The 12,736-nt window shown below is 38.5% G+C and overlaps 1 long non-coding RNA gene across 1 annotated transcript; it reads left to right on the forward strand.

The window, feature by feature from the left end:
• Window positions 1-6,475: 6,475 nt before the first annotated feature.
• LOC135215081 (uncharacterized) lies at window positions 6,476-12,449 on the forward strand. The gene is made up of 3 exons (XR_010314554.1): window positions 6,476-6,539; window positions 9,003-9,148; window positions 12,250-12,449. It is a non-coding gene; the product is annotated as an uncharacterized LOC135215081 (long non-coding RNA).
• The last annotated feature ends 287 nt before the right edge of the window (window positions 12,450-12,736 follow it).

The following is a 12,736-nucleotide window of genomic DNA, read 5'->3' on the forward strand; positions in this document are numbered from 1 at the left end:
CTGAACCCATTTGAGGTTATAATTTTAAAGCCATCATTATTTGGGGATGTATTCCTTGTGCGCTTCTTGGTGGTTGTAATTATAGTTTTGTTTTCATTTTTGTTTGTGGCTGTGACAATTGATGGCTCTGAGTTAGCTCTATCTAATTGGGCTTGGTCCCTTGGCATGTTCTTGATTTTGCTCCCTTTTTTTGGGGAGGTGAGCCTGCAACTATCATATTAGTCACCTTTGTATTGACTTTGGGAGGTGAGTTTTCTGTACTTCTTGAAGTACAACTTTTGGTGTTGCACTCCAAGGCACTAGCAGATGAAAATTTCTTGACTGATTGGGGATTTTCATTATTTACAGTCCATGGAGTAGCAGGTGTGTGATGCCTATTATCAGATGCAGTTATTAGTTGTCTTACATTGCTGGAATTTTTCATAAGTCTTATTGCTGGAGCATGGGTAGAGTTGGCACTTTTGTTTGCCCCCATTATCACACGCTTTGCTTCACTAATGCTGATATGTTCATTGTCAGCCACTGCCAATACATCTTCAAATATGTATCTGAGGCAAGCCCTAGAATTTGGAGAGTGATCACCCTTACATTGAAAACAGTATTGGGCTGCTACACACTCGTCAAAATTATCATGCTCCGCAGAGCACACAGAACATCTTTTGTTGTTTTCACACGAGTTTTGAATGTAGCCACATTCAAAACATTTGTGGCAGTTTAGGATTTCTTTTATATCTTTTAACCTGCATCCTCTCATGGCCAACAATAATAGTATCAGATAGGTAACTGGAGAAAGTTAAAAGGATAGCTGCATCCCCTCCTAGTTTTTTATGTGAGATACACAAGGACATCGATGGAGAATCTCCTCCTCTTCAAAAACATGCAGGTCTTTTGAGTATACTACCCCTTTCAGTGTGTTAAAGAATCTATGCGATGCAATACATTCGATATTTCCACTTTCAGGAGGTTTAAAATTCGGTAGTAAAATTGCTTTGGTTTCATTGCCAGCTTTTATTAGCAAGCTCTTTCCATAACGTTTCAAATTTCCAATGGGAATGGAACCTTCCTTGCTCTCAATACATTCAGCAGCCTTCATAAAATTTTTGCCTCCCTCCATGTAGCTAGCAACATGCCATATAGGGGTAGGAAGCGCTCTGGTACATGGGACTGGTCCGTGTTCTTCATTCTTAGGTATAAAATCAAATGGCTCATCATTTAAATTTTTCACTGAAAACACTTTCGTGCTAAGAACCGCATCATTGAGCAGAAAATGACTGCTTGTCTTTTTCTAGAAGTAATTTAATTCTTTCCGCTTTACCAAATTGTTTCATTACACTGTACAAACACTCACTATCTAATGACAAGTCTATATTAGTGCAATGAAGGACTCTACTATTAGGATCAAATCCACCAGATTTACTAACACCCTGGTGTCTCAGTGTTTGGTTCTGTCCAATAGCCGAGCTCATATCCATCTTCATGCCAGAAGTCGCTCCCAGTGCCAGTAAGTCATCAGATCCAGGGGAGGGAAAACTATTGTCCAAATCCATAGAATTATGCCAGTTCACATTCAGAAGTCCAAAGGTGCACACCCAACACCTAAGACCCCTGCTTGAGACCCCAACAGCACATCAGAAAGGGAAACCCAGGCAGCTTCTAATGCCCAGTCTCACCACCCCAACAAATTGTCAAAAGCCCACAAAGCGATCCCAGGATAATAAGCACGCACACACCAGACCACCTCACACAAACCGGCTCGATTACACACCCAAAACTGTTTGGTTTTATCAAGAAAGTATCATGGATCAGTCAGGTATATTTGCATTCTCCACCAATGGCACAAGTGAGAATTATTGACTCCCAATAGTCCACCCCATACCCTACCCTTTTGGGATGGCATCAATATGCTTGCAGTGGCCCAGGTATAAGCCAATCCACCTGTTGGGAGTTCTGCCCCCACTAATGGGGACTGACTCCCCACTCCAAACGTATTGGTGGGCTTCTGGACAGAAGCTAAGAGTCCCATCCCCAAACACCAGCCCCCCCTGGATTCTGATGGGCTGATCCCTGGAGATGGTTCCACCTTCAAGATGGCAATAGGAAAATCCCATCACTATCTCTTAGGTCCAAACCATATCAGGTGGCTTTGAATTTTAGCCTAGCCTAACCCCTTTTATTTACACAAATAAATAATCTACCCACCTGTACGCTTTCTCCAACTCCAGAAATCACCTTAGAACAACAGCACAACAAGACTTACGACCGAGAAACTCCTACGACTCAAAAACTCCTACCAGACAGAGAGCTCTCCCCTACCAACCACACACTACCAGCACGTGCTTTCTACTGCACCTGTTATTGTTTACACCCCCCCGCCGCCGCCGCCATCTTGTCTATGACGTCACAACACAACTTGAATACATCAACAGACACCTTCTAGAATCAACCATTTGCTGTCCATATATAGGACACCCACCATATTTCAACAATGCATAAAATACCAATAACAATTATACAATATATAATCACACTTATCTCTTTCTTCCTCCCCTCCGACTGTTTCCTAACCTAGTATTCCCCTCTTAATTTCCTTCATCCTCCAACTCTTTACCCTCTACATAATTTCTAATACATTCCCCTGAAACTCCTGCTTTAGTTAATACATCAGCTTCTTGCTCCTTTCCTTTTATCCATCTCACCTCCTTTATTTCCCCTGATTCAATGCTTTCCCTTATTGCTGCAATATCTATTTTAAATCTCTTGCTACTTACACCAGTGCTCGATTTGATGGTGGTCATTAGTGTTTTACTATCAGTGTTAACCAAGGCTTCTAAATTTCTCCCGTCTACTACCTCTTCCCACATGCTTGAAATATATCAATCCTTCTACAGCTTCCCCAACACTCAGGGCTTCGGCCTCAATGGTGGATTTTGCCACTCTCCTGGATTTCCTAGACTTCCACCATATGGGACTTCTCCTCTTCCCATCTGTCAAGGAAATAATATAACCCAGTTGAGTATGGCCATCTTCTATGTTTCCAAATGAAGTAAGCGTCTTCATATCCTGAGTTGTTCCTTCTTTAAATGCTTTACTTAATTCGCTAACATCATATGATATTTCTGGCATCGTGTGTAGTGATACCCAATTCAGCTGTCCTACCACTGATCTATACTCAGTTAACTCCTTTTGTTCTAGCACTCTATTACCCGTATATCTTCTAGCCTCTGGTTCTCTTATAGAATTTATATACTGCCACTGATTAAGGGAAAATCTATTCTCCTTCTGCTCTATTACTACTCCTATATACTTGAACCTTTTACTCTCTTGTTCTCCTACTTGCAATTTCCCTTTCAATTTCCCAATCGTTTCCTTTAACAATCCTTCAGTTCCTCCGTAGCAAAAATCATCTACGTGTGTACACAAAATGCCATTCAATTTATTGTCCATTTTCCAAAAGAATATATTAGGTTCTAGTCTACTTCTCTCACCTTGAAGCTCCCTCACTACTTTCACCACTTTACAATACCATGCTTTTGCTGCATCCTTGAGTCCATAGACGGTTTTCTTCAACTTCCATAATCCTCTCCAACCATCTTCCCTTGGTGGCTTCAAATACACTTCTCTTTGTATCTCGTCACCTTGTAAACATGCAGTTTTGACATCCAATGTATAACAATTCCAATTTTTCACCTTTATTATGGTTAGACAGAATTTTAAAATTTCAGCATTGCATGTGGGAGCATCCTTTTCCCACTCTGCCATTTCTTCTTCAAACCCTCTAGCTGCCAATCTTGCTTTACATATCCTTTCCCCCCCTTTTATCTTTTCAGTTACTATCCATTTTGTAGATATAGCTTTTTGTCCAACATCATTTACCTCCTCATATACCTGGTTATCTCTCCAACTTGAAGTTCTTTTTCTTTAGCTTCCATTATGCTTCTTTTTTTCAAATCCCAGTAACACCTCTTCATCTTCAATTTTTTCTACCTGAATATAATCCCTCAAGTTAACCCACCCTTTGTCACCTGACTGTGAGTCTTGTACATTGTACGAATCAGCCCATGCTTGGCTTGATCTTTTTCCTGCAAAACCTAATATAGTCCATTCTTCTACTTGTCCTGTATCGTTGTTTATAGCTCTAACTCTATTTCCCTTTTTGAATTTTGGTATCTCTTCCATTAACTCGCCTTCTATTGACCCACTTTTCCCATTATCTAACACGGTTTCCTCTATCACCTCTTTCATAGTCTCTTCTGTCTCCATTCCTTTTCTCACCTACTATTATCTCCTCTCCTTCTTGCCAATCTACTTTCCCTTCATTTGGGCCATCTGATCTACCTTTCACACCATGGGATTTATCTATTCTAGCCGATATCTCTTCTGTATCTGGTGATTGTCGTTGAATCCTTGTCACATGTATCCTAGCTACTTCTCTTAAAGAATGTTTGACTATTATTGTTTTCCCCGATACTCCCACTACCTGAGCAGGTCCTCTCCATTCATTTTCATTTTCCCTCTTATAGAATACCTCATCTCCTACCACTGCTTCTTCAAATATATGTTCTCTGATGTTTTTGTTTAACGCTATTCTTATTTTATTACAAGGCTCATTTTTTATAAATGCTTCTCTGGCCTTGTGCATTGCATTCAGTGCGTCGCTTACCATACCCTCCTCCATCCCTTTTCTCTGCTTGCAGGACTTGAACTTTCTTCTCCCATTAGGTTAGGCAGTGAAGGGTTTTTTCCAAATACTAATTGGTTGGGAGAGAAACCTCCATTATTCATTAAGCAGTTCCTAGCACTCACTAATCATTTCAAAGCCATGGACCAATCTACTTCCTCCTCCTCCATCATCTTTCTAACACTTCCCATGATCATGCCTATGGTCTTTTCACATAATCACAGATTCTGATGCTGTGGCTAATACTTTAATATTCCATCTTTCTGCCATCCTCCTTACTTTTTCATTTTTAAATTCTCCCCCATTTTCTGACAATATTTTGGAGGGCACTCCAAATATAGCAAATCAGCACTCAAAAAGTGTCTTTATTATAGTTTGTGGTTTCTTATCTTTTATCCAACAGGCCTGACAATACCTCGTTGCCATATCCACTATTACCAAGAACTTTCTCTCTTCTATCTCTCCCACATCCATCGCTACAATTTCATTAAACGTTTTACTCCAAGAAAAGCCTGCTACTGGTTTGGCGGGGTTTCTTCTGTATCTTTTACAAACCTCACAATTTTCAATCAGTTCCGTTAGTAACTTTCTGATTTCCTCTTTTTCTTTTTCGATTAACCCATTGTGCTTCCTCTGTTGGCTTCCATATTTTATCTCCACTTCCATGACCAAACTGTAAATGTAATTTCTTCATTGTGTTGTTAATTTCCCTCGGATTCTTTCCCTTCCAACCCTCCAGTAATAATTCTTCTACCTTCCTCCTCCTTATAGGTACTGTTAAATGACCCTGTTTGTCTTCTCTTAACTCTACTTTCATTCCCCCTAATACTTCTATTATGACACCATTTTCTTTCAAATTTAGTGTCATACCCATTTTACTCATGGTTTGCTTACCTATCAGCCAGGGTATATCACCCTGCAGAATTTCTGTCTTCAAATAAAATTTTCCTTTGGACTTATGTCTCTCCTAAATTAAAAACTTTATTAGACTGTCCTAGTGTCCCTCATTCTCCTCAACTCTTCCTGACTCAAATCCATGACAATACGTGCTAGTCACAATTCCCCGCAAACTTGACTTACACCGTGTCCAAAATTGCATCAACCACCTCCCACGACGCTTCCACTATTTTATTAACTTCTCCTACATAAACCTCTTCTTCTTCTGTCCCAGTTTCTGTTTTCAGCTTATTTTCTTCTAGTCTTGTTTCAGTTTTCTTCCTATTATGAAAATTCTGAGGACAATCCCTAGCCCAATGCCATTCTGAGCTGCATATTGCACATACTGTTACCTTCCCTTCTTTGTTTATAGGATTTCTCCCACCCCTACCTCGGTTCCATCTTCTCCGATATATCTGGTTTTCCCAGAACTGGCATTGCCTTCTGACGAACCCCACCATTCCCGTTCCTCTTTAGTCCCTAATCCCTCAAAGTCTTTTCATTGTTAGTGGAAAAAATTCCACTAAATTACTCCGAAAAATTTCTAATATTTTTAATACATGAGCCTCTTACCCGGGAAAAAATTCCAGGGGTTCAATAGCCCCCTCATCACATCAAGGTGGTCTCACTTTGAGGGGGTGTGCAAGGAATGTAGTTGCCATGGTCTTATTTGCTTTTCCTGCAATCTAAATACTGTATATTGATAGTTCCATATATGACTGCCTCCTGGAGTCGATTGATATGGCTTAGTCACAGATTCAAAAGCTTCATTCATTATTTGCAGACTAACGCAAAGCACAGCTAGTGGCTTAATGTAAATTTCACAGATAAACATGGCTGGGCTGCTCGAGTTCTGTTGATATCCTGATTTTTTACAGCTACTTGAGGAACCCATGAAGGAACCCATGCATATTTCTGGTCACAGGTTAGACTTCATATTCACAGATGTTTCAGCTACTGACAGGTCTAAGGTCTGCCAGTAATAGGTACTTTCAACAATTGTGCCATTGCAATGGACACATCTGTGACAAAAGTATATTTCTAATATAGTCAACCGCCTGTATTTGCATTCTCGAGATTTGTGGACTCACTTATTCGTGGATTTTTCTTTTAACCATATCAACTCTGTTTTAATAGGGTAGTCATATCTTCATTGTCATTCGTGGGACTGCATAGCTAATTCCTCATCATCACCTTTGATCAACATTCATCTGTATGATTAAAAAATCTTGATAGTTTAAAACTATTTTTAATATGCATATGTATTTTTGTTCTCTCTCTTGAATTACATTCATAACATTGTTTCCCCTGTCAAATAAAACTGGATGGATTGAATAGTAACTGTAGGAAAGAAAATGTACATGCCTGAATATGTAGGGAACTGGATTAGTATATATATAGTATTCACACTCAGCTGTAAACCATACAGTACATGTGTTTATTTTTTAGGGGAATGTTTAAGATGACTGAAATATTAATAATATCATTCCAAAGATTAATACAGTATTAGGATAATAGTTTAAAGCATATTTGATGTAGGATAATAGTTTAAGGTATACAAATGTTGTTTGTGTGAGCTTTCAAAATACAGTTAAAAGCATTTTTAGAGGAGGGGGTTCCAAGTATTTGCAGAATTTAGCTCTTCTTGGGTGGTTTTGGTCGCTATCCCCCACAAATAAGGGGTCGACTGTGTTAGCAGTTATGACTTCGACCATTGATGGATGGTCTCTTGTTTGTCACTTTTTCATGAGTTGTATTTTAATAGAGATCTTTCATATTCACAACTGATCCCCTTTCCTGCTGAGAGCAACCAGATTTGCTGAACAGGAGCACCAATATGCTGTAAATGTGCCCTGCTGTTGAACTTCTCAGTTCCAGAGGTCCTTTATGCTCACTCCTTTGGAGAGTGGAACAGTCTCCCTGAGGAAGTTGTCCAGTTGGAACGGAAAAAGTTCAAGCAAAGATGTAATGCATTACATAATACCCTAATGCTATTCTCCTTTTATTTCAAATTTTTTTTTCTTTTATCTATTTATTAATTTATTTGTTCTGTTTAATAAGTGAGATTTCTCTACATTCTCCTGTACCTTCCCTTACTTCCTAATGAGTAGCATATTCTTTGGAAGCTTTAAAGTCAATAGCCCCTGCGAGCTTGTTCCATAAGAATAGGGTTCATCTTCTGAATACTAAAATATAAGGTATGAACAAGACTTATTGGAATCAAAGAATATATTTGGTAAATCACTTAAAATTTGGTAAGCCTATTATGCTTCCAAGTTACACTTCCTAGAACTACCAAAAATTAATTTGCAGTTCGTATTTACTACTCAAAAAAGAAAAGTTCCCAGGCATTGCCCCATAAAGCAGACCTGCTATCTTCTACCATTAGTAGCTTGGTATCATCTCGGATAATGTCTTTGCTTGAACTTTTGGAAGACTACCAAGACCGATTTTTCAGAAGCACCTATCACAGAAAAGTTGCCTCAGATGTGGACAGAGTAGACGCATCTGTAACAGCACTTCTTGACTTGTGTGGTTACTTGTCAGTCAAACCCACGTGACTGCTTCAGCTATTGCATGTGAATGGGTGATCCTAGTCAGACAGTAGGAAAATAGACCTTACCTTGAAGATCTGCAAATGTTCTCTGTAGCAGAGCAAAAAAATGAAAAAGTAGTGCAGACTAAAACAATACATATTAAAAAGATTGCTCAAGGCATAAATGGGTACAGGTATAAACAGTATGGTGTAACAAATATCACTAAGACTAGTACATGGAGAGCTAAATCGTTTGAAAAGTACTGAACACTTGAAACTTTACACCAAAACTTGATAAAAATATAATAGTACAAGATACTAAAAGAATACTAAATATGTAACCACTCAGTCAATGGTACTGCGAAGCTGGCGATACAAGAGAGCATCAGCAATTGAAAAGTGCTTGCTAAGGTGTAGTGATATTATTGTCACCTATGGAAAGTAAAGAACTGGAAAAGGACAATGAATGTTAGAGAAAATAATTTTATATAATAAATAATGCTGAAAATGTCAGTTGCGCATTGAAGGAAACAAGGTAGTAAATCCTCTGTGGAGTTTTAACAGTACTGTGGACTCTCCAACATTGAGGAATGAGATTGATAGATACTGAAAGTTTGGATGATGCATGCAAGCAAGATCACGAGTTTCCTGTCTGTTAGACAAAAGACTGTGAGTCTGGAGACATAAAAAGACCATGAATGTAGGTAGATATATATATGTGATTGATGGGACATTTTTGAAATATTTTAAATTTGACTTATGAACTGAAAAACATTGAAAATTGCATGTTCTATACATTTAGAATTTTCAAAAGCAGAACAACTTTACGAGTGTGTACACCTTTTATTCCAGGCTGCCCAATTATAAGATTTGTGTGTGGTATTACAACAGAAATCAAGCATGAAAAGTGGACTATAAAGGCTGCAGGAGGCATGTACCTTACCAGAAGACAATTTCCTCTGAAACTTGCTTGGGCTTTTTCTATACACAAATCACAGGTAGGTGGTGAATAAAGTTGATTCACAAATTCCATTTAGCTGTGTTGCTGTGTCAGAACTTGAAGACAAACTTAGTATGTACTGTTGTATACATGTAATGCCATCTGAAATAGAACTTCATTTTGGCTTTGTCAGTCAGCTTGTGTGTGGAGGGTATTTAAAGCAAGAATGAAGGCAGGATGCCTTACCCCCTCACCATGTGAAGGGGGCTTTGCCTTTGGCCTAAATTTTATATTCTATTCTACTCATGAATGTGTTTTTATTATTACAGAAGATTGTTGGTTGAGCCCACTGGTGATCTGCTACAGGTTTTTAGCAGCCTGAATTAAACCTGATCTTCAGATTAAATCTCTTGCTAGGATTTTGGGTGACATAGATACAGAGACCCATTAGGATTTCTGAAAGAAATTAAAGTTTTAGATGATATCTGAAGCCATTTTGTTTTAGAATATAATTTTACTGTAACTGTTGATTTATCACTTTAGCCTATGTATATTTTTACAGTTTATTATAACTTTACAATTTTAGCTAGTTGATAATATATGGAAAAGTTGGGTGCACGGATCGCATAGCCGTAGTATACATATTGAATAAACACTCCTGTGCATGAGTGTTTATTCATTGAACACATTTTTATTATTCAAATTGGATAAACCGTTTTTCTTAGAGTTCCACTTTATTATTGTTTGTGACAGTCCTAAGTGGCTTCCCAGCATATGGCTTGTTTTTAATGACAGGTGAAAACCGATGCTAATCCCATTTTGGTCACTTAGTCCTTTTGATTGGGAAACATTTTTAGCTAAATTCCCCAGTGTCACAGAGAGAGAGAGAGAGAGAGAGAGAGAGAGAGAGAGAGAGAGAGAGAGAGAGAGAGAGAGAGAGAGAGAGAGTGAGTGAGTGAGTGAGTGAGAGTGAGTGTGAGTGAGTGAGTGATGTGAGTGAGTGATGAGTGAGTGTGTGTGTGTGTGTAAGGTGCTTATGTCTTAGTAGCCAAAGACTTTATGCCTGGTGTGATTAAAAACGAAATATATAGATAAAAATTTAATGTACACACTCCAGCAATGACATAACCATGGAGGTTACAAAAACTGTTCTGGCCAATTGTACTCGTATGAATAGTAGCAGGGATTTCTTTATCATCATTCTTTAGGTATGACTCAAATAGTTTTGTTGAACAAGGCTCCATCTCCTTTCTGTCGGCACGAGATGACTGCAAGACTTCAGCTTTGCCTATTTGTTGCCTTGTCTTGCTCCTCTGTCTTTTCTACCTTCCCAAGTAGGGACTTATTATGTGATAAGCCTGGAAATATCTCAAACAAAAAGATTATGTAAAACTTTTAAGAAAGTTACATTGACTTGCTTTTAAACATTAATATAAAAATTATCATGTGTGATTGAGCTGTTGGATAACTTGGGCTTTGCCAACATCGGCTTTGTCTCTCAACACTTTACATTCATTTCCATACTGCCTTTCAGCTGCTTCTGCATTTCAGCCTCTGCTCTTGCTGCTTGTTGCTTTGCATGAGCTACATTTTATTGCTTCTTCTCAAACCTCATAAATCTGGTCTTCCTCGGACATGTCAGTTATGTGCTGGACTACAGTTCTCAGGGTCTGGGTTCAATTCCCCACTCTACCAACGCGAAATCAGAGGAAGTTATTTCTGATGATAGAAATTCATTTCTCAATGTGGTTTGGATCCCACAATAAGCTGTAGATCCTGTTCCTAAGTAAGCATATAATTCCTAGCCACATGAAAATATCTAAATCCTTCGGGCCAACCCTAAGAGAGCTGTTAATCAGTTCAGTGGTCTGGTAGAACTAAGATATACTTACTTTGGGCCTTCCAAACCCATTGCCGTGGGTAGCTCCACAGGCTTCACCATCTCTGATGCTGCTAAGTTGAATTGTGCTTAAACTTTAGGCTAACACAATAAAATCACACTGAAGCGCTGCCTCTTAAAATATCCTAGTCACAGCACCAATTTTGTTACACAATCTTTGGGTCAGTGACTATGGCCAATGGCTTTATACGTTCTTGGTGTGATCAAAACTTGAAATATATATATATATAGAAACGAATTTTATTTACAGTGCTTCAGCAACAGCATAACCTTGGAGGCAACAGTAACTTCTGGCCAATGATAGCCATGGCAGTACTATAGTGCTTGAGTGCAGGATTGCTCCAAGAAAAGTTCCTGCCCTGAAATGAAACCATAAATTAGTTTTGTGAAAACAGAGCACTATATTCTTCCTATCTGTGCAAGATGACAGGAGACTTGAAAGACATGCCTAGCTCTGTCTGTCTGTTCTGCCTTACCAACAATGGGCTGTTTACATATGATCACTTCCAGCTCTCTAAAGGTCTGGTACATGCACATACTCAAAGGGGGTGCACATTACAGAATCTCAGACAACTCAACCCGGGAATCTCTTTAACAAACAAATTATGCCAGACTTCTTTAAAAAACATATTGACATACATAAAAGTTCCCCACTGGACAGTTGGCTGCGTACCTGCCTGTCAATTTGGTAGCCTGAGTTTGCTCCCCGCTGCTGCCAATGCAGGACCAGAGGAATTTTTTGTTATCGGCTGATAACTGGTTAATGGCGCCTTTGTTAGGTGTGTATCAGCACTGATAACAGGAACTGATTTTTGGTGCTAGATAAGCACCATAAAACCAGAACACCGAAAACAGGCAGCCAATAACAGGAGACTGCCTGTAATAATGATAAATTATAATAATAATACTGCAAGAATTTAAGGTATATTTGATGTAGGATGATACTTTTTAAGTATACATTTGGTATTTGAACTTTCAAGATAGGCAATTAAAAGCATTTTTAGGAGGAGGATACCAAGTATTTACAGATTTTAACTGTTCACAGGGGGTTCTGGAACACATCCCGCGCAAATCAGGGGGTTTACTGTAATTTATTGCTGTGAAAAGACTAGCACCCAGGTGAACCGTAATCAGATTGAATCTCAAATCCGTTATTCTTGAATATATTTAAATTAACTAAGTGGTTTTTGTATTTTTGGAAATGTGTCCTGTATAAGTACAACAGGTTTTAATAAATACAAAATTTGAATTGTTTTCAGGGTATGACTTTGGACTGCGCAGAAATGTCCCTCTCCAAAGTCTTTGAATCTGGTCAAGCATACGTGGCACTGTCTCGAGCCAAGAACCTCAAGAGTATAAGGGTACTGGATTTTAATCCCACATGTATACGTGCACATCCAGATGTTTTGAAGTTTTACCAAAGACTTTGCCAATGTGATGTGCTGAGCAGTAACTGATTCATAATTATGAGCTACATGTCAGTGTGGTCAACATGTGCTGTTCCTCAGTTATATTTTGTTTTACTGGTGTGTGTGTACAGTATAAATATCGAATAAATTTTTATAAATATTTGTTAAGTTTAATATAAGTTGTCTCTTTGGCACAGTTACCTATAATTCCTTAATAGCTAATAAAAGATTATTATTGTGTTACCCTTTTCAGAAATAATACAAATGACTGACAGGACACCCTTTGATGTCTGTCAAGTAGAAATTTTAATAATATTGGCAAGGTAAATTTAATCGA

Source organism: Macrobrachium nipponense, chromosome 5 (genome assembly GCF_015104395.2).
Source record: "Macrobrachium nipponense isolate FS-2020 chromosome 5, ASM1510439v2, whole genome shotgun sequence".
Lineage (NCBI taxonomy): Eukaryota > Metazoa > Arthropoda > Malacostraca > Decapoda > Palaemonidae > Macrobrachium > Macrobrachium nipponense.